Here is a 23,859-nt window from a genome sequence, read left to right as displayed (position 1 = left end):
GTATTTTAATTTGATGAAGTTCAGTTTACTTTTATTTTTTTCTTTTATTTCTTGTGTTTTTTGTCTCATATCTGAGAATCCATGATTATAAAAATGTGCCCATGTTTTCATCTAAGAGTTGTATGGTTTTAGTTGTTATATTTAGGTTATTGATCCATTTAAAAATATATACTTATTTATTTTAGAGAGAGAAAATGTATTTATTACAATTAATTATAAAATTATTTATTTTATTATGATTAATTATAAAATTGTTTATTTATAAATGATTTATTTTAGAGAAAGCAAGGGGAGGGGCAGATGGAAAGGGAGAGAATCTTCAAGCAGACTCCCCACTAAGCATGGAGCCTAATGGAGGACTTGATCCCACAACTCCAAGATCATGACCCAGAACAAAATCAAGAGTCAGATGCTCAATTGACTGAGCCACCCAAGCTCCTAACATTGGTCCATTTTTTTTTTTTTCTAGGGGAAAGCGCGAACGCAGTCCCCCACTACCACAAATTATGCAGTCGAGTTTCCCACATTTGGGGAAATCGCAGGGGTCAGCACATCCGGAGTGCAATGGATAAGCATTGGTCCATTTTTAATTAGTTTTTTTATATAGTGGGAGATAGCAGTCCAACTTCATTATATTTTGCATGTGGAAATCTAGCTATCCCAGCATCATTTGTTGAAGAGAATATTCTCTCCCCAGTGAATAAACTTTGCATCCTTGTAAAAAAAAATTCATTGGATATTGCCATAAAGTTTATTTCTATACTCTCAGTGCTTTTCCATTTGTCTGTGTTTACCTTTATGCCAGTATTTCTGTTTTGATTGACAGTAGCCTTGAACTAAGGTTTGAAATTGCGATGTCTGAATCCTCCAACTTTGTCATTCTCTTTTCAATATTGTTTTGGTTTTCTTGGGTCTCTTGTAATTCTATATGAATATGGGTATCAGCTTTTTTATTTCTATGCAAAAGCCTGTTGGAATTTTGATAGGGAATATGTTGAATCTACAGATTGCTTTGGGTCGTATTGACATCCTAGCAATATTCAGTCTTCCTATATTGATACCTAAATTGAGACCATTTCCAGTATGTGATGTGTATGTGGGTTCCCCACATCAACAACTAATTCTAAGACACCAGCTGGGTGTCCTATAATCAAACTCAATTCTGACACTTGGAGATAGTATCAGATTCCACAGGTTGAAGACTCAGTCCTACAAGATTTCTGCCTTCCCCCTTCCCTTTGGAAGCCAGTGGCAAGCCCAGTTGTTACCTGTACTTCTGACCAACTGACTGTAAATCTGAGGTTTCCATGACCCTCTCCTCAGGTTTGATTAATTTGCTAGATGGAATCCATCCATAGACAAAGGAATTGGGAAGGGGCACGGAATTTTTATGCCCTTTCTGGCCTTGCCACTCTCCCCGAATCTTCACATGGTCACCAACCTAAAAGCTCTCTGAACCCTCTCCTTTTGTTGTTGTTCACGTGTGTGTGTGTGTGTGTGTGTGTGTGTGTGTGTTTCCCCCTATGGAGTCTTTATTACATAGGCATGATTAATTAGATTAGTGGCCATTGGTGATTGATCTAATGTCCAGCCCTTCTCTATTCCCTAGAAGTCAGAGGGGGAGGGACTGAAAATTCCTACCCTCTAATCACATGGTTGGCTGCTTTGGCCACCAGTCCTCAACATTAATTAAGTGCTTTCCAAAATCCACCTCACTTGACAGAACAAAAGACCTTTATTGTACTCATCACTTAGGGAATTCCAAGGGTTTTAGGAGCTCTGTACCAGAAGAAGGATGAAGACCAAATATGTATTTCTTACTATAAATCATAATATCACACTATGTATGAACACTGGATGTTTTCCAACTTTTAGGTCTTTAACTTTTTCAGTAAGGTTTGGCAGTTTTCAGTATAAAGATCATTTACTTCCTTGGTTGAATTTATTCCTAGGCATTTTGTTCTTTTAGATGTTATTATAAATGGAATTGCTTTCCTTTTTGGATTGTTTTCATTGCTTTTGTATAGAAACACAATTGATTTTTATATTGATAGTTCAACCAAAATATTAAATTATGAGAAATGAATTTAAGAAAAGTTGCCTTAAGATTCACATATTGAAAACCAGACAACATTGCCGAGAAAATTTTGGAAGACCTAAATAAATATATTTGCAGTGTTCATGAATTGGAAGATTCAGTGTTAAGATGCCATGTCTCTCCAAATCGACCTTTTGATTCAGTGCAATCTTTTTTTTTTTTAAAGATTTTATTTATTTGATATATAGAGATAGATCACAAGTAGATAGAGAGGCAAGTGGAGAGAGAGGGGGAAGCAGGCTCCCTGCTGAGCAGAGAGCCCCATGTGGGGCTCGATCCCACGACCCTGAGATCATGACCTGAGCTGAAGGCAGAGGTTAAACCCACTGAGCCACCCAGGCGCCCCTGATTCAGTGCAATCTTAAATAAAATTCCAGTAGATTTATTTTTTACAGAAATTGATAAGCCAATTTTAAAATTTATGTGGAAATATAAATGCAACCTTAGCTAAGAGGGTTTGGGAAAAGAACAATGTTTAAGGACTTACACAATGAGATTTCAAAACTTATGATAAAGCCACAGTAATTGAGACTTCCCGTGTTTACTGCAGCATTATTCATAGTAGCCAAGATATGGAAACCACCCAAGTGTCTATCAACAGATGAATAGGTAAAATATTGTGTGTGTGTGTGTGTGTGTGTGTGTGTGTGTGTGTGTCTGTGTGTGTGTGTGTGAGAGAGAGAGAGTGTGTGTGTGTGTGTGTGTACACACATATACTTAGGGAATATTATTCAGTCTTAAGGAAAGAAGGAAATTCTGCCATTTGTGACAACATGGATGAAGGTGAAGTACTTCATGCTAAATGGAATAAGCTAGACAAATATCACATGATCTCACATAAATGGAATCTTTAACAGAAAAAAAGAAAAGTTGAACACATCATAACAGAGAGAGGACATAGTTACTAGAGACTGAGGATAGGTGAGAAGAGAAGATACTGATCAAAGGATAAAAACTTTCTATCACAAGGTGAATAAATTCTAGAGACCTAATGTGAACATGGTGATTATGGCTAATAATATGTATACTTGAAATTTCCTAAGAAAGTAGATCTTAAATGCTCTTGCCACATGCCCACAAAAATGAAATTATATGAGATGATGGATATGTTAGCTTGATTGTGGTAATCATTTCACAGTTTATACATATATTAATCATCATGTTATACAGAACCTAAATTTTTTCTCAGTCAAGCTCAGTAAAACTGGAAAAATTGATTTTGGGCTTCATTAAAATAAAAAGAATTACTCATAAAAAGAAATTAAGAAAATGAAAAGGCAAAACAAAGACTGGTAGACAATATTTGCAGTATATACATGGCACCAAGGTTATTTATTCAGAATATATAAACAACTCTTTTGAACCAATAAAAGGAGATAACCCTTTAAGAGCAAGGGTAAAGTTTTGAATAGACATTTTACCAAAGAAGATACACAGAGAGCAAATAAGCACATTAAAAGATCTTTATGATCTTCTGTAATAGACCAGAAAGAAACAGAGACAAAGAAATCAGAGAAATCAGAGAAATCAGAGAAATCAGAAACAGAGAAATCAGAGACTTTACAGGCAATACAGTGACACTAAGTTCATATGTTTTAATAGTTACTCTGAATATAAATGGGCTAAATGTTCCAACCAAAAGACTCAGGGTATCATATTGGATAAAAAATCAAGAACCATCCATATGCTGTCTACAAGAGACTCATTTTAGACCTAAAGACACCTCAGACTGAAAGTGAGGAGGTAGAAGAATTTACCACACTAATGGACTTCAGAAGAGAGCTGGGGTAGCAATCCTCACATCAGATGATCTAAGATTTTAAACCAAAGACTGTAATAAGAGTTATAGAGGGATACTGTATCAAAATTAAAGGGTCTATCCAGCAAGAATATCTAGCAATTGTAAATACCTATGCCCCCAGTGTGGGAGCAGCCAGTTATATAAACCAATTAATAACCAAAGTAAAGAAATAGATTGATAATACATTAACAGTCGGGGACTTTAACACCCCACTCAAAGTAATGGACAGATCATCTAAGCAGAAGATTAGCACAGAAACAAGGGCTTTGGATGACACTCCTGGACCAGATGGACTTCAGAGTTACATACAGAACAATTCATCCTAAAGCAACAAAATACTTCTCAAGTGCACATGGAACTTTTTCAGAATAGGTCACATCCAGGGTCACAAATCAGGTCTCAACTGATACCAAAAGATTGAGATTATTTCTTGCATATTTTCAGACCACAGTGCTCTGAAACGAACTCAGTCACAAGTAGAAATTTGGGAGGAACTCAAACACTTGGAGTTTAAAGAGCATCCTACTAAAGAATGAATGGGTCGGGGCGCCTGGGTGGCTCAGTGGGTTAAAGCCTCTGCCTTTGGCTCAGGTCATGATCCCAGAGTCCTGGGATCGAGTCCCGCATTGGGCTCTCTGCTCAGCAGGGAGCCTGCTTCCCCCTCTCTCTCTGCCTGCCTCTCTGCGTACTTGTGAATCTCTGTCTCTCTAGTAAATAAATAAAATCTTTAAGAAAAAAAAAAGAATGAATGGGTCAACTAGGAATTTAAAGAAGAATTTAAAAAATTCACAGAAACTAATGAGAATGAAAGCACTTTGGTTCAAAACCTTTGGGATATAGCAAAGGTGGCCCTAAGAGGGAAGTACATAGCAATACAAGCCTCTCTCAAAAAATTAGGAAACTCCCAGATACACAAGCTATTGTACACTTGGAGAAAGAAAAGCAAAGCCTAAACCAAACAAGAGAAATAATAAAGATTAGAGAAAAATCAGTGAAATAGAAACCAAAAGACCAGTAGAACAGATCGATGAAAGTAGGAGCTGGTTCTTTGAAAGAATTAATAAGATTGATAAACCTCTGGCCAGACTTATCCAAAAGAAAAGAGAAAGGACCCAAATTAATAAAATCACGAGTGAAAAGAGTGATCACAACCAACACTGAAGAAACACAACTGTAAGAACATATTATAAGAATCTATATACTAACAAATTTGGCAATCTGGAAGAAATGGATGCTTTCTTAGAAACTTAGAAACTACAAAGACTGAAACAGGAAGAGGTAGAAAATCTGAACAAACCCGTGACCAGCAAGGAAATTAAAGCAGTATTCGAAAACCTCCACAAAAAACAAGAGTCAGGGCCAGGAGGCTTCTCAGGGGAATTCTACCAAACATTTAAAGAAGAAATAATACCTATTCTCCTAAAGCTGCTTCAAAATATCGAAATGGAAGGAAAACTTCCAAACTCCTTCCGTGTGGCCAGCATTACCTTGACCCAAAACTAGACAAAGACCCCATCAAAAAGGAGGAATAAAGACCCATATCCCTGATGAACATGGATGCAAAAATTCTCACCAAGATACTAGCCAAGAGGATCCAACAGTACATTAAAAGGATTATTCACCATGATCAAGTGGGATTTACTCCTGGGCTGCAAGGTTTCAACGTCTGTAAATCAATCAGTGTGATACACTACATAAATAAAAGAAAGGACAGGAGCCATATGATCCTCTTAATAGATGCAGAAAAGTATTTGACAAAGTACAGCTTCCTTTCTTGATTAAAATGCTTCACAGTATAGGGACATAGGGAACATACCTCAATATCATAAAAGCCATCTATGAAAAGCCCACAGTGAATATAATTCTCAATGGGAAAAAATGGAGAGCTTTTCCCCTAAAGTCAGGGATGTCCACCATCACCACTGCTATTCAACATAGTATTAGAAGTCCTAGACTCAGCAGTCAGACAACAAAAAGAAGTAAAAGGCATCTGAATCGGCAAAGAAGAAATCAAACCCTCATTCTTTGTCGATGACACAATACTCAAAACCCAAAGAACTCCACCCCAACACTGATAGGACTCATATAGGAATTCAGCAAAGTGGCAGGACATAAAAATCAATGCACAGAAATCACTTGCATTTCTATACACTAACAATGAGGCACAAGAAAGAGGAATTAAGGAATCAATCCTATTTATAATTGCATGGAAAACCATAAGATAGCCAGGAATAAACCTAACCAAAGAGGCAAAGAATCTGGACTCAAAAAACTATAGAACACTTATGAAAGATATGGAGGAAGACACAAAGAAATGGAAAAATATTCCATGATTATGGATTGGAAGAACAAATACTGTTAAAATGGCTATGTTACCTAGAGCAGTCTGTTCAATGCAGTCCCTACCAAAATACCATTGACATTTTTCACAGAGCTGGACTAACAATCCTAAAATTTGTATGGATCCAGAAAAGGCTCCAAATAGCCAGGGGAATGTTGAAAAAGAAAACCAAAGCTGGGGGCATCAGAATGCCTGACTTCAAGCTCTAGTGCAAAGCTGTGATCATCAAAACAGCAAAATACTGGCACAGACATTTAGATCAGTGGAACCGAATAGAGAACCTAGAAATGGATGCTCAACTCTATGGTCAACTAATCTTCAACAAAGCAGGAAAGAATATCCAATGGAAAAAAGTCAGTCTCATCAATAAATGGTACTGGGAAAATTGGACAGCCACCTGCAGAGGAATGAAATGGGACCATTCTCTTATACTGTACACAAAGAAACTCAAAATGGATGAAGGACCTAAATGTGAGACAGGAATCTATCAAAATCCTAGAGGATAACACAGATACTAACCTCATCGACCTTGGCCACAGAAACTTCTTGCAAGATACATCTCTAAGGCAAGGGAAACAAAATCAAAAATGAACTACTGGGACTTTCATCAGGATAAAATATTTTGCACAGCAAAGGAAGCAGTCAACAGAACTAAAAGGCAACCTGTGGAATGGGAGAAGATATTTGCAAATGAGATCAGATAAAGGGCTGGTATCCAAGATCTATAAAGAACTTAACAAACTCAACACCCAGAGAACACATAATCCAGCCAAGAAACGGGCAGAAGACATGGAAAGACACTTCTCCAAAGAAGACTTATAGGTGTTCAACAGACACATGAAAAAGTGCTCCACATCATTTGCCATCAGAGATATACATATCAAAACCACAATGAGATACCACCTTACACCAGTCAGAATGGCTAAAATTAACAAGGCAGGGAACAACAAATATTGGCAAGGATGTGGAGAAAGGGGAACCCTCTTACAGTTTTGATGGGAATGCAAGCTGGTACAACCATTCTGGAAAACAGTGTGGATGTTCCTCAAGAAGTTAAAAAATAGAGCTACCCTATGACCCAGCAATTGCACTACTTGTTCTTTACCCCAAGGATACAGTTATAGTGAAAAGAAGGGCACATGCACCCCAATGCCCATAGCAACAATGTGCACAATAGCCAAACTATGGAACAAGCTGAGATGTTCTTCAACAGGTGAATGGATAAAGAAGATGTGGTTCATTTATGCAATAGAATATTACTCAGCCATCAGAAAGGATGAATACCTGCCATTTACATCAATGTGGTTGGAACTGGAGGGAATTATGCTAAGTGAAATAAGTCAAGCAATAGAATATTACTCAGCCATCAGAAAGGATGAATACCTGCCATTTACATCAGTGTGGTTGGAACTGGAGGGAATTATGCTAAGGGAAATAAGTCAAGCAAAGAAAGACCATTACCACATGGTTTCACTCACATGTGGATTATAAGGAATAGTGCAGAAGATCATAGGGGCGGGAAGGGAAAACTGAATGGGAAGAAATCAGAGGGGGAGACAAACCATGAGAGACTCTTGACTCTGGGAAACAAACTAAGGGTTGGGGAATGGGAGGTGGGTAGGAGGATGGGGTAAATAGGTGATGGGCATTAAGGATGGCACACGATGTGATGAGCAGTGGGTCTTATATGCATCTAATGACTCCTTGAACATTATATCAGAAAATAATGATGTATTATATGTTAGCTAATTGGATTTAAGTAAAAAATGAAAAAAAAATGAAGAAAAGATCTTTCATTAGAGAAACACAAATTAAAATTATGAGATACACTTCTGAATTAAAATGACCAACAGTACCTAGTCCTGGAGTTGATACAGAGAAATTGACCTCTCATATATTACTGGTGGGAATGGAAAATGTTATGGCCACGTTTTAAAACAATTTGACAGTTTCTTATAATGTTAAATATATATTTACCATGTGACCCAGCCATTCTGCTCCTAGATATTTACCCATGTTAGTAAAACATGTCGACAGAAATGTTCAGAGCAACATCATTCATAATTTCCTAAACCTGGAAACAACCCAAATAGGCATTAGCCTGTAAATGTGTAAACAGTTTGTGGTATATACATAAAATGGAATATCCCATTCAGTAGTAAAAGGGAACAAACTGCTTGTATATGCACCAGCACTGATAGATCGCAAAACCTTAGGTTAAAAATTTCTTATGAGGGGCGCCTGGGTGGCTCAGTGGGTTAAAGCCTCTGCCTTCGGCTCAGGTCATGATCTCAAGGTCCTGGGATCGAGCCCCGCATCCGGCTCTCTGCTCGGCGGGGAGCCTGCTTCCCTTCTTTTCTCTCTCTGTTTGCCTATCTGCCCACTTGTGATCTCTGTCAAATAAATAAAATCTTGGAAAAAAAAAGAATTTCTTATGAATTCTAGAACAGGCACAGGTATAGTGTAAGAAGAAGGTCTCTGTTGCCAGAGAGTTGGAAGAAATTGAGTGCAGATGTCAGGAGGGAAATTTGGGGTGATTGAGTGCTATAGATCATTACTTTGATAGTGATTATATACTTATATCCATGTGTTAAAAGTCAATTGTTAGGGGTATCTGGGTGGCTCAGTCAGGTAAGAGTCTACCTTTGGCTCAGTCATGATCCCAGAGTCCCGGGTTGGATGGAGCCCCATGTCGGGCTCCCTGCTCAGCCGGGAATCTGCTTCTCCCTCTTCCTCTGCCCCTCCCCATGTCCTGACTTTCTCTCTCTCAAATAAATAAAAATCTTTTAAAAAATCACTCATTAATTTTATTCTTTGTAAATTATCCCACAATAAAGCTGAACAAGAAAAAACAACTTTTAAATAAATGATCAAACTCCTTTAAGTCATAGAATGATTGGAGAGAATAACAGGTTTCATTTTTTTCTGGACTTTCACAAACGAGGGTGTGCATGCTTTGGCAGAATGGAGAAAGGCTATCACCAAGCAGGTAGGTATCTAGCTTTGCTCATCAGTTGGAGATAAAACTTAAATTCAGAAAAGAAGTAGTAATTTCGCTTAAAATAAAACAAAAATAAAATTTCACTTAAGAGTCTCAAATTTCCAATTATAAAAGAAATAAGTAACAATGATACAAAGTACAGCCTAGGGACTATAGTCAGTAATACTGTAATAATTGTGTGGTGACAGATGGTAACTGCACTTTTCGTGGTGAGCAGCGTGTTTGTAGAATATGTAAAACTGTCAAACTTCTATGTTGCATACCCGAAATGTACATAAGATTGTCTATCAACTGTACTTCAGTTTAAAAAAGTACAAAGCGAGTGCCTGGGTGGCTCAGTGGGTTAAAGCCTCTGCCTTTGGCTCAGGTCATGCTCTCAGGGTCCTGGGATCGAGTCCCGCATCAGGCTCTCTGCTCAGCCGGGAGCCTGCTTCCCCATCTCTCTCTGCCTGTCTCTCTGACTATTTGTAATCTCTGGCTATCAAATAAAATCTTTATCAAATAAAATATTTTTAAAAAGTACAAAGCAGACATCCAGATGGCGAACAGACACATGACAAAGTGCTCCACGTCACTCGGCATCAGGGAAATACAAATCAAAACAACAATGAGATATCACCTCACACCAGTCAGAATGGCTAAAATTAACAAGTCAGGAAATGACATATGCTGGCGAGGATGCGGAGAAAGGGAACCCTCCTCCACTGTTGGTGGGAATGCAAGCTGGTGCAACCACTCTGGAAAACAGCATGGAGGTTCCTCAAAATGTTGAAAATAGAACTACCCTATGACCCAGCAATTGCACTACTGGGTATGTACCCTAAAGATACAAACATAGTGATCCGAAGGGGCACGTGTACCTGAATGTTTCTAGCAGCAATGTCTACAATAGCCAAACTATGGAAAGAACCTAGATGTCCATCAACAGATGAATGGATAAAGAAGGTGTGTTATATATACACAATGGAATACTATGCAGCCATCAAAAGAAATGAAATCTTGCCATTTGCGACGAAGTGGATGGAACTAGAGCGTATCATGCTTAGTGAAATAAGTCAATCAGAGAAAGACAACTTTCATATGATCTCCCTGATATAAGGACATGGAGAAGCAACATGGGGGGTTAGGGGGATAGGAGAAGAATAAATGAAACAAGATGGGATTGGGAGGGAGACAAACGATAAATGACTCTTAATCTCACAAAACAAACTGGGGGTTGCTGGGGGGAGGTGGGATTGGGAGAGGGGGAGGGGACTATGGACATTGGGGAGGGTATGTGCTATCGTGAGTGCTGTGAAGTGTGTAAACCTGGTGATTCACAGACCTGTACCCCTGGGGATAAAAATACATTATATGTTTATTTAAAAAAAAAATTGGAAGGGGAGGCGAACCATAAGAGACTATGGACTCTGAAAAACAACCTGAGGGTTTTGAAGGGTCAGGGGTGGGAGGTTGGGGGAACAGGTGGTGGGTAATAGAGAGGGCACGTTTTGCATGGAGCACTGGGTGTTGTGCAAAAAGAATGAATACTGTTACGCTGAAAAAATAAATAAAATGTAAAAAAATGTAAAAAAAAAAGTACAAAGCATATTATAAAAACTAGTTGATATATCTAACTTTTTAGCGCTTATTAACCATTGTCATTTTAATTCATTTTAGAAATACAAACACGGCCGATGTGATGATATTTTGAAATGGAAGCCTCCCAGTCTAAAATTCTGTGGATTCCTGCCTAAAGATAACAAGAATGGGAGGAGAAGGGTAAGTATACCCTTTTGCCATTTTTACATGAAATAATGCTGTTTGTATAAGGCTTCACTGTCTACTGGATACTTGACATATACTTTACCCCCTCAAAAGTAAAGTACTTTATTTTTACAATATACATACATACCTGTACATCTGATTTTCAGCTGTTAGAACTAACATTTTGTATCCTAACATCTGATTTTCAGCTGTAAGAGCTACTAACATTTTGGTCTTCAAAAGTACAGTTATTTCTAAATAACATGGAGGACATGGGGAGATGGAGAGGAGAGGGAGTTGAGGGAAACTGGAAGGGGAGATGAACCATGAGAGACTATGAACTCTGAAAAACAACCAGAGGGTTATGAAGGGGCGGCAGGGGGGTGGGGGGGGTGGGAGGTTGAGGAACCAGGTGGTGGGTAATAGGGAGGGCACGTACTGCATGGAGCACTGGGTGTGATGCCAAAACAATGAACACTGTTATGCTGTAAATAAACAAATAAAAATAAATAAATTTTAAAAAGTACAGTTATTTCTAATACAAAAAAAAATGAACTTTGTTAAATTGTAAAAGTGAAAATAGATTTTCCATTCCTGCCAACTGAATTATAAATTAAGATATGATCATGAGGGGCGCCTGGGTGGCTCAGTGGTTTAAACCGCTGCCTTCGGCTCAGGTCATGATCTCAAGGTCCTGGGATCGAGTCCCATATCGGACTCTCTGCTCGGCAGGGAGCCTGTTTCCTCCCCTCTCTCTCTGCCTGCCTCTCTGCCTACTTATGATCTCTCTCTGTCAAATAAATAAATAAAATCTCAAAAAAAAAAGATATGATCATGGTTGTTACATCTAAGTGTTTTGAAGTAGGCCTTTTTACTTCAAAAGAAACTACTTCAGGCTTGCATTTGGATAGCAAAAACATTTCTTCATGGTTTAATTGTTGACTTTCATTAAGATTTTTCATAATTAGGGGCACCTGGGTAGCTCAGATGGTTAAGCATCTGCTTTTGCCTCAGGCCCTGATCTCAAGGTCCCGGGATCAGGCCCCACAAGGGGGACACATATAATGGGTTACTAGTTTCAGAAGTAGGCTTCAGTGATTCATCAGTCTTAGGTAATATCCAGTACTCATTTCATCACATGCCCTACTTAATGCCCATCACTGCAGCAACCCTCAATTTGTTTCCTATGATTAAGAGTCTTTTATGGTTTGTCTTCCTCTCTGATTTCATCTTGTTTTATTTTTCCCTCCCTTTCCCTATGCTCTTCTGTTCTGTTTCTCAAATTCCACTTACAGTGAGATTGTACTATAATTGTCTTTCTCTGATTGATTTATTTCACTTAGCATAATACCCTCTGGTTCCATCCAGGTCATTGCAAATTGCAAGATTTCTTTCTTTTTTTTTTTTTTTGATTGCTACATAGTATTCCATGGTATATATACATACCACTCCTTCTTTATCCATTCATCTGTTGATGGACATCTGGGCTCTTTCCATAGTTTGGCTATTGTGGACATTGCTGCTATAAATATTGGGTGCAGGTGCCCCTTTGGATCACTATATTTGTATCTTGGAGGTAAATACCTAGTAGTGCAGTTGCTGGGTTGTAGGGCTTTTTGTGTGTTTTATTGATGTTTTGTTGAGTTTTGAAAAATTATTTTGTTTTCCTTTTTACAGATCATAATTCTTAGCATTGAAAAGCTACATGAGGCTGTATATAGAATGTGCATTTTCTAGGTAGCAAAAATGGTAATACTAATTTTTTTCTTGCAGTTTCCCACTGCAGTTAAATACAGCAAAATGTTTAGTAGCTTGTCATCCTAGTTTTGCTTTGTTCTTAGTATATTTTAAACTATATTTTATTCTTTTAAAATTTTACCTATTTTTAAATGACTTCTTACAAAAAAAGAGGAATTACTTTTAATTCTGGTACATCTTTAAAACACACCACAATATTAATACTTAAGGTGATTTTATGATAGGAATGTGTAAGTTATATTTGTGTAGGTACATAATTTATTTATGTAACATGGGTTTCAGTTTTCAAAAATAGGGTATTTAATATGAAATACAGTGTAATAATATTACATAAAGCATGTATTATTCAGTTAGCTAGAGTAGTATGATTTTTTAATGTAAAGAATGTTATGTATTATAGCAGTTTTCACTAAATAAATGAGCTTACATCTAATGCCTATGTTAGATGCTGTATGTTAGAGGGCATTTTAATATGCCTTTAATAGTTTGAAAGGAGAGTAGCCATTTACCTAAATTATAAGAATCTGAGCATGTGACCAGTGTAAGTGGTTTAAGATATTAAAATACCACGAGACAAGCTCATTTCTTTTCTTGATTGCACTTCTGAATATTTCTGAATCTAAAAGTTAATCTAATCTAAAGCTTAGAATGGAGTGGAATGTCTTAAAAAGTGCAATATAAGTACCAATCCTTAAAAATGTCTCTGGTTGGTTTTATTTTTTTAATGAAATCTTAGATTTTCAAAGTATGTTTTTAAGTTTTATCCAGCTGCATTACAGCAATAAAGTGGGTATAGTAGAGATTCTTGTTAGTTTAAAATTTAATACAAATAGAAAAATGTATTGTTGGGGCGCCTGGGTGGCTCAGCGGGTTAAAGCCTCTGCCTTCAGCTCAGGTCATGATCCCGGGGTCCTGGGATCGAGCCCCGCATCGGGCTCTCTGCTTGGCTGGGAGCCTGCTTCCTCCTCTCTCTCTCTCTCTGCCTGCCTCTCTGCCTACTTGTAATCTCTATCTGTCAAATAAATAAATCTTAAAAAAAAGAAAAAAAAAGAAAAATGTATTGTTAAATGCCCTACAATGGCAATTAAAATCTAAACTTCACCTTTTTTTTCCTCAAACTCCTTTTAGTATCATTTCTAAAGTATATTAACTTTGATTTATCATGGCTTAAATAACTTGCATGTATCTTAGCTATTCACATTGTGTTGAACTTTATAGACATACAATAGAGATTTTTATTTGAGAGCTGTATGGTGTTTTAAAAAATATTATGGGTTTATATTAACTTCTCTATAACCAGAAACTGTGGTCGTTGTTTCAAAAGCTAGAATCACAAAAGTCTGTTTTGAAAAGTGCAAACTCTTGAGTACAATGTCAGTGGTTTATAGTGAGTAGTATACCTTTATCATTTTTGTAGCATAGTAGTTTAGAGCACAGAATCTAGAGTCAAACTGCCTGAGTTTAAATATCCTTATTAGCTGTATGACCTTGAGCACATTCATTTTTTCTGTGCCTTATATTCCTCATTCATAAAATAGAAGTTGACCTCATAAGACTTAAGAAATAAAAGGATTAAATAAGCTAATATATGTACAACAGATGGCACATGGTGAGCATTTAAATGTTTGATGTCGTTTTTAGTTAAAATAGTTCTTTTTTATTTGGTTTGCCTCTCTTTAAATTTACTTATTTATTTATTTCAGCGTAACAGTATTCATTGTTTTTGTACAACACCCAGTGCTCCATGCAATACGTGCCCTCCCTATTACCCACCACCTGTTTCCCCCAACCTCCCACCCCCGACCCTTCAAAAACCCTCAGGTTGTTTTTCAGAGTCCATAGTCTCTTATGGTTCGCCTCCCCTTCCAATTTCCCTCAACTTCCTTCTCCTCTCCATCTCCCAATGTCCTCCATGTCATTTGTTATGCGCCACAAATAAGTGAAACCATATGATACTTGACTCTCTCTGCTTCACTTATTTCACTCAGCATAATCACTTCCAGTCCCGTCCATGTTGCTACAAAAGTTGGGTATTCATCATTTCTTCTTCTTTTTTTTTTTATAAACATATAATGTATTTTTATCCCCAGGGGTACAGGTCTGTGAATCACCAGGTTTACACACTTCACAGCAATCACCATAGCACATACCCTCCCCAATGTCCATAACCCCCTCCCCCTTTCCCAACCCCACCTCCCCCCAGCAACCCCCAGTTTGTTTTGTGAGATTAAGAGTCATTTATGGTTTGTTTCCCTCCCAATCCCATCTTGTTTCATTTATTCTTCCCCTATCCCCCTAACCCCCCATGTTGCATCTCCATGTCCTTATATCAAGGAGATCATATGAAAGTTGTCTTTCTCCGATTGACTTATTTCACTAAGCATGATACGCTCTAGTTCCATCCACGTCATCGCAAATGGCAAGATTTCATTTCTTTTGATGGCTGCATAGTAATCCATTGTGTATATATACCACCTCTTCTTTATCCATTCATCTGTTGATGGACATCTAGGTTCTTTCCATAGTTTGGCTATTGTAGACATTGCTGCTATAAACATTCGGGTACACGTGCCCCTTCGGATCACTATGTTTGTATCTTTAGGGTAAATACCCGGGAGTCCAATTGCTGAGTCATAGGGTAGTTCTATTTTCAACATTTTGCGGAACCTCCATGCTGTTTTCCAGAGTGGTTGCACCAGCTTGCATTCCCACCAACAGTGTAGGAGTGTTCCCCTTTCTCCATATCCTCGCCAGCATCTGTCATTCCTGACTTGTTAATTTTCGCCATTCTGATGGTGTGAGGTGATATCTCATTGTGGTTTTGATTTGTATTTCCCTGATGCCGAGTGATGTGGAGCACTTTTTCATGTGTCTATTGGCCATCTGGATGTCTTCTTTGCAGAAATGTCTGTTCATGTCCTCTGCCCATTTCTTGATTGGATTGTTTGTTCTTTGGGTGTTGAGTTTGCTAAGTTCCTTATAGATTTTGGACACTAGCCCTTTATCTGATATGTCATTTGCAAATATCTTCTCCCATTCTGTCAGTTGTCTTTTGGTTTTGTTAACTGTTTCCTTTGCTGTGCAAAAGCTTTTGATCTTGATGAAATCCCAATAGTTCATTTTTGCCCTTGCTTCCCTGGCCTTTGGCGATGTTCCTAGGAGGATGTTGCTGCAGCTGAGGTCGAAGAGGTTGCTGCCTGCATTCTCCTCAAGGATTTTGATGGATTGCTTTCTCATATTGAGGTCCTTCATCCATTTTGAGTCTATTTTCATGTGTGGTGTAAGGAAGTGGTCCAATTTCATTTTTTCTGCATGTGGCTGTCCAATTTTCCAAAAACCATTTATTGAAGAGGCTGTCTTTTTTCCATTGGACATTCTTTCCTGCTTTGTCAAAGATTAGTTGACCATCGAGTTGAGGGTCGATTTCTGGGCTCTCTATTCTGTTCCATTGATCTATGTGTCTGTTTTTGTGCCAGTACCATGCTGTCTTGATGACAGCTTTGTAATAGAGCTTGAAGTCCTGAATTATGATGCCACCAACTTTGGCTTTCTTTTTCAATATTCCTTTGGTTATTCGAGGTCTTTTCTGGTTCCATATAAATTTTAGGATTATTTGTTCCATTTCTTTGAAAAAAATGGATGGTATATTGATAGGGATTGCATTAAATGTGTAGATTGCTTTAGGTAGCATAGACATTTTCACAATATTTATTCTTCCAATCCAGGAGCATGGAACATTTTTCCATTTCTTTGTGTCTTCCTCAATATCTTTCATGAGTACTTTATAGTTTTCTGCATATGGATTCTTAGCCTCTTTGGTTAGGTTTATTCCTAGGTATCTTATAGTTTTGGGTGCAATTGTAAATGGGATTGACTCCTTAATTTCTCTTTCTTCTGTCTTGTTGTTGGTATACAGAAAGGCAACTGATTTCTGTGCATTGATTTTATATCCTGACACTTTACTGAATTCCTGTACAAGTTCTAGCAGTTTTGGAGTGGAGTCTTTTGGGTTTTCCACATATAGTATCATATCATCTGCGAAGAGTGATAATTTGACTTCTTCTTTGCCGATTTGGATGCCTTTAATTTCTTTTTGTTGTCTGATTGCTGAGGCTAGGACTTCTAGTATTATGTTGAATAGCAGTGGTGATAATGTACATCCCTGCCGTGTTCCTGACCTTAATGAAAAAGCTTTCAGTTTTTCTCCACTGAGAATGATATTTGTGGTGGGTTTTCATAGATGGCTTTGATAATATTGAGGTATGTGCCCTCTATCCCTACACTTTGAAGAGTTTTGACCAGGAACGGATGCTGTATTTTGTCAAATGCTTTTTCAGCATGTATTGAGAGTATCATATGGTTCTTATTCTTTCTTTTATTAATGTGTTGTATCACATTGATTGATTTGCGGATGTTGAACCAACCCTGCAGCCCTGGAATAAATCCCACTTGATCGTGATGAATAATCCTTTTAATGTACTGTTGAATCCTATTGGCTAGTATTTTGGTGAGAATTTTTGCATCTGTGTTCATCAAGGATATTGGTCTGTAGTTCTCTTTTTTGGTGGGATCCTTGTCTGGTTTTAGGATCAAGGTGATGCTGGCCTCATAAAATGAGTTTGGAAATTTTCCTTCCATTTCTATTTTTTGGAACAGTTTCAGGAGAATAGGAATTAGTTCTTCTTTAAATGTTTGGTAGAATTCCCCTGGGAAGCCATCTGGCCCTGGGCTTTTCTTTGTTTGGAGATTTTTGATGACTGTTTCAATCTCCTGACTGGTTATGGGCCTGTTCAGGTTTTCTATTTCTTCCTGGTTCAGTTGTGGTAGTTTATATGTCTCTAGGAATGCATCCATTTCTTCCAGATTGTCCAATTTGTTGGCGTAGAGTTGCTCATAGTATGTTCTTATAATTGTCTGTATTTCTTTGGTGTTAGTTGTGATCTCTCCTCTTTCATTCATAATTTTATTTATTTGGGTCCTTTCTCTTTTCTTTTTGATAAGTCTGGCCAGGGGTTTATCAATCTTATTCTTTCAAAGAACAAGCTCCTAGTTTCATAGATTTGTTCTATTCCTTTTTTGGTTTCTATTTCATTTATTTCTGCTCTGATATTTATGATTTCTCTTCTCCTGCTGGGTTTAGGGTTTCTTTCTTGTTATTTCTCCAGCTCCTTTAGGTGTAGGGTTAGGTTGTGTATTTGAGACCTTTCTTGTTTCTTGAGAAAGGCTTGTACCGCTATATATTTTCCTCTCAGGACTGCCTTTTCTGTATCCCACAGATTTAGAACCGTTGTGTTTTCATTATCATTTGTTTCCATGAATTTTTTCAATTCTTCTTTAATTTCCTGGTTGACCCATTCATTCGTTAGAAGGATGCTGTTTAGTTTCCATGTATTTGGGTTCTTTCCAGCTTTCCTCTCATGATGGAGTTCTAGCTTCAGAGCATTGTGGTCTGAAAATATGCAGGGAATGATCCCAATCTTTTGATACCGGTCGAGACCTGATTTGTGACCCAGGTTGTGATCTATTCTGGAGAATGTTCCATGTGCACTAGAGAAGAATGTGTATTCTGTTGCTTTGGGATGAAATGTTCTGAATATATCTGTGATGTCCATCAGGTCCAGTGTGTCATTTAAGGCCTTTATTTCCTTGTTGATCTTTTGCTTGGAAGATCTGTCCATTTCAGTGAGGGGAGTGTTAAAGTCCCCTACTATTATTGTATTATTATCGATGTGTTTCTTTGATTTTGTTATTAATTGGTTTATATAGTTGGCTGCTCCCATGTTAGGGGCATAGATATTTAAAAAGGTTAGATCTTCTTGGACAGACCCTTTGAGTAGGATATAGTGTCCTTCCTCATCTCTTATTATAATTTTTGGCTTAAAATCTAATTGATCTGATATAAGGATTGCCACCCCAGCTTTCTTCTGATGCCCATTAGCATGGTAAGTTGTTTTCCACCCTCTCACTTTAAATCTGGAGGTGTCTTCGCGTCTAAAATGAGTTTCTTGTAGGCAACATATTGATGGGTTTTGTTTTTTTTTTTTATCCATTCTGATACCCTGTGTCTTTTGATTGGGGCATTTAGCCCATTAACATTCAGGGTAACTATTGAGAGATATGAATTTAGTGCCATTTTTAGCCTGTAAGGTGACTGGTACTGTATGTTGTCTCTGTACCTTTCTGATCTACTACTTTTAGGCTCTCTCTTTGCTTAGAAGACCCCTTTCAATATTTCCTGTAGAGCTGGTTTGGTGTTTGCAAATTCTTTCCGTTTTTGTTCTTCCTGGAAGCTTTTTATCTCTCCTTCTATTTTCAATGATAGCCTAGCTGGATAGAGTATTCTTGGCTGCATGTTTTTCTCGTTTAGTGCTCTGAATATACCATGCCAGCTCTTTCTGGCCTGCCAGGTCTCTGTGGATAAGTCTGCTGCCAATCTAATATTTTTTACCATTGTATGTTACAGACTTCTTTTCCCGGGCTGCTTTCAGGATTTTCTCTTTGTCACTAAGACTTGTAAATTTTACTATTAGGTGACGGGGTGTGGACCTATTTTTGTTGACTTTGAGGGGGGTTCTCTGCACCTCCTGGCTTTTGATGCTTGTTCCCTTTGCCATATTGGGAAAATTCTCACCAATAATTCTCTCCAGTAGACCTTCTGCTCCCCTCTCTCTTTCTTCTTCTTCTGGAATCCCAATTATTCTAATGTTGTTTCATCTTATGGTGTCACTTATCTCTTGAATTCTCCCCTCGTGGTCCAGTAGCTGTTTGTCCCTCCTTTGCTTGGCTTCTTTATTCTGTCATTTGGTCTTCTATATCACTAATTCTTTCTTCTGCCTCATTTATCCTAGCAGTGAGAGCCTCCATTTTTGATTGCACCTCATTAATAGCTTTTTTGATTTCTACTTGGTTAGATTTTAGTTATTTAATTTCTCCAGAAAGGGCTCTTATATCTCCAGAGAGGGTTTCTCTAATATCTTCCATGCCTTTTTTGAGCCCAGCTAGAATGTTCAGAATCGTCATTCTGAACTCGTGATCTGACATATTACCAATGTCTCTGTTGATTAGGTCCCTAGCCCTCAGTACTGCCTCTTCTTCTTTTGTTTGTGGTGATTTTTTCCGCCTTGTTATTTTGTCCAGATAAGAGGATATGAAGGATCAAATAAAATACTAAAAGGGTGGCAAAGACCCCAGAAAAATGCGCTGTAACCAAATCAGAAGAGACCCCAAATTGTGGGGGGGAGAGGGTATAAAAAGAGGTTCATAAAAAAAAATTAAAAAATTTAAAAAATAAAACAAATAAAGAAAAAATATAAAAAAGAAAAAATATATATATTTAGTTAAACTAGTCAAAAAACGTTAAAAAAGAAAAGGGTAAAAGTTTTAAAAAATTTAGCAGAAGAAGAAAAAAGAAAGAAAAAAATTGAAAAAAAAATTGAATTGACCACAAGACTAAAGAATCATGGGGAGAAAGCCATGAATTCCGTGCTTTGCTTTCTCCTCCGCTGGAATTCTGCTGCTGCCTTAGGTATTGAACCTGCTTTCCTTGATAGATGAACTTCGTCCTGGCTGGATATTTTGTTGATCTTCTGGAGGAGGGGCCTGTTGTAGTGACTCTCAAGTGTCTTTGACTGAGGTGGAATTGCACCACCCTTAACAGGGGTGGACTAAGTAATCTGCTCGGGTTCGCTTTTGGGAGCTTCTGTTCCCTGAATGCTTTCCATAGAGTTCCGCAGGTCAGGAATGAAAATGGCGGCCTCCTAGTCTCCGGCCTGGAGGAGCTGAGAGCCCGGGGCCCCACTCCTCAGTGCGCCCCCAGAGGACAGCACCCAATCACTCCCGTATCCCCAGCCTCCAGCCGCGCTTCAAGCTCACCCAGCCCGCGACCAGTTCAAGCTAACCCCGAGCTGAGGGTTCAGTCCTCGGCTCTGTCTCTGTAGCCGGCTTCTCCGTTCTAACACCTGCGAGCTCTGCGACACTCCGACATCCCTGATCCTTCTGTGACCCTGCGGGACCTGGGGCCACACTGACCCCGCGTGGGCTTCACCCCGGTTTAGTCTCTGGAGCAATGTCCCTCAGTGGAACAAACTTTTAAAAGTCCTGAATTTGTGCTCCGTTGCTCCGCCGCTTGCCGGGAGCCAGCCCCTCCCCCCGCGGTCTATCTTCCCATCGTTTTAGATTCACTTCTCCGCCAGTCCTACCTTTCAGAAAGTGGTTGATTTTCTGTTTCTAGAATTGCTGTTCTTCTTCTCTTCAATCTCCCATTGGATTTGTAGGTGTTTGCAATGTTTAGATAAGCTATCGAGTTGATCTCCTGCTACCTGATGTAGTCTCAGCCTGCTACTTCTCTGCCATCTTGACTCCTCCCCCTTTAAAATAGATTTTAAAGTCCATATTTCCTTTTTGTTGCTCCTGCAATTCTTTTGTTTACTGAACTGTGTAAGTTCAATTTTCTATGTGAATTATTTCCCATTTGATTGAAATCCCTATTAACTTTTTCCTTTTAAAATGAATATATCTTCATCTTATTTGTGTAATTAATCATAAATTCTTAAACACCTGGAGAGCAAGAACATAAAGTCGCAAAACTTATTTGTAGATTTTTTGGGTAACAAACGTCTTAAAATAACCTTGGCAATATGTGTAGTGGTTAAGAACACAGGTCTACTGGTTAAAAACATGGGTTCTTGGCCCAGCCTGCACAGAATCAAATCCTAGCTTCAGTCCTTTCTTGTGCTGTTACTTTCTTACTAATATTTCTAAGCCTCCTCATCTGTAAAGTGCCCACAGTAATAGTTTTTATCTCTTGTTGTGAAGATTTGCTTATACTTTATAAAATTTTCAGGAGTTAACAAAGTAAATATGGGTTCTGCCATTATACACTTGGTATTTATGAGCTATCGAGTTAAAATGCAAAAATAATACTGCTTTTTGAGATTTGGTAGGGATTAAATAAAATGATACATTGAAGAATACACAGTAAAATCTAATAAATGTTTATTTTTGTCATTTTTGATGGTTATAGTTATTAATTTAACCTCAGCAGACTGTGTAGTCATATCATGGACTAAAAGTATGCCCTGCATAATCATGTGGGGGGGGGGGAAGTGCTCTGAAGGAAGAAGCTGCACTTTTCTGTGAAAAGATAAAGATGTTTGCTCTTTCTAGTAGAAAATTCTAAAATCACAGTGAAGTTTAAGTTTTCATCCATCACATTGGCAAATATTAACAATGTTCCTTTTGATTGGGTTGACTGGGGTGTGAGCAAATAGACACTCTGCTATTCTGTCTGATAGGAATACAAATTGGTACAACTCTTCTAGTGGGCGATAAGGTAGCATATGTCCTGAGGAAGTATGCTTCAAGTTTTGTGAAAGGAGAAGTCTTATTTGTCTTCCGCATAGTTGTATTTCTAGTACCTGGTGTGGTAACTTGTACATAATAGATACTCAAGAAATATTAAAAGGCGTAATATATATGTGTGTGTGTGTATACACACACACATTTTATTATATATATGTACATAAACAAAAATACCAAAAGGTGTATGTATAAGAATTCTGTTGAAGTATCACTTGTAATAGGGAAATTAGAAATATTCAGTGTCCTTTTTTATTACTGTATAAATCTTTTGAGATATCTATATATTCATGTGTGTTTCTAGGAGAGTTGCTAAGAATGTTATAAATAGTGTCTTTTACAAATAGGTCCAGTCTGTTGAGTTATAAGATTTTCTTAGAGGTTTGAAACTGAACTCAGACCTACTGTCCAGCTTTGTTGTTTGATTTTATATTCACACATAGTTTATATGATATTAATAGATACATCATTTTGGTTATAGGAAAAAACAAAACCACAACAATTACTTTAACAGAATTAATTTAATATGAAGAACTATAATCAGTTACTAAAGAACTGAAAAGGCAAAGAAGTGTTGAAGAGATAGTAACTTCAGGAAGGACCTACCATGCAAGGAACAGAGGAACGAAGGTGAATTACTAAAATATAAAAGTTTGGAAGGGGCCCTGTAGAGCTCATTAGAAGTTTACTGCCAGCTGGTCGTGGTGTTGCCTCAAGATCTTGGAGGATTATGGCTCGAATTTTGACATCTGAGGAAGGGTACAGCACTGGCAAGGAGGTGCTGATTTTTCAGAAGGGGCCAAGTGAAGCTGGTTCTAGAACTGTGGGAAAAACTAGTGGAGCCAACTGGTATTGCTGGAATCAGTTGTCACTCCAGGGTAGAAAACTTGTGCAAACAGGAGAGAGTACATTCTTTCTTTCTTCTTTAGTCTTTTAGTACCCTTGCTCACCCACCAGGAGTTCTAGAATAACAAATTGGAGCATAGAGAGTGAGTTTGAAGCTAGATGACAATAGCTTAATATTAGCTCAGTGCACTTCTTTAGTTACTTATCCATTCAATTCTACACATTCTTGAATTTCCATAGAACAGCAAAAAAATCCTTTCACTTGAGAGGCATATATTCTCTTGCTATTCAAAGTGTACAGACAGGGGTCTCAATTAACCATTTACCCATTTCTGGGAGATAGTCATGATATCTATCTCTGGGCAATATTAATCACTCCTCAAATTCAGTCACAGTTCTGTACAGATGGGATCGTGCACATTCAGGGTGTTATGGCTGTAGACAGTCACAGTTCTATACAAATACCTATTACTTAAGGACTGAATCGTTAAGTTAGTCAACATCAGCAGTCCTGACAGTGGTCATGAGACAATGGCTGAAGTTCTCTTTCTGTCCATTTCATTTTTCCTTTGTTCTGAGATGATCCAGGCTTTTTACTTGGTGGGGTGACACAATACCTTTATTCTGGACAGATTTGATCTGCAGTGGTTTTACAGGCTTTTTTTGTTTATATAGTTTTCCATTAACTTTTACTGTTGGACATGGAAATACTAAGAGACAGAGGTACCTCAGAGAATACTCTAGGTTCCAGAAGTATTCCTCCCTAATGCTTTCTGTAGCAGCAGTCTAACTCTTCTTTGGGAACAGAATTGGTCACTTTAGACAGTAGTCAGTCAGTCAATTAATCAATCTCTCTCTCTTTTCATTTTTTGGTTCAGTTACATGAGAAGCACAAAATGGTCCACTAGCAG

The 23,859-nt window shown here is 38.0% G+C and overlaps 1 non-coding gene across 1 annotated transcript; it reads right to left on the bottom strand.

Annotated features, from left to right (window-relative positions):
- Positions 1-466: 466 nt before the first annotated feature.
- On the bottom strand, positions 467-634 carry LOC123936123. Its single transcript, XR_006817082.1, has one exon. It is a non-coding gene; the product is annotated as a U1 spliceosomal RNA (small nuclear RNA).
- Positions 635-23,859: the final 23,225 nt, after the last annotated feature.

This window comes from Meles meles, unplaced genomic scaffold, assembly GCF_922984935.1.
Source record: "Meles meles unplaced genomic scaffold, mMelMel3.1 paternal haplotype, whole genome shotgun sequence".
Lineage (NCBI taxonomy): Eukaryota > Metazoa > Chordata > Mammalia > Carnivora > Mustelidae > Meles > Meles meles.
The sequence above is the reverse complement of the archived record's forward strand: the minus strand, read 5'-3'. Positions and strand labels throughout refer to the sequence as shown.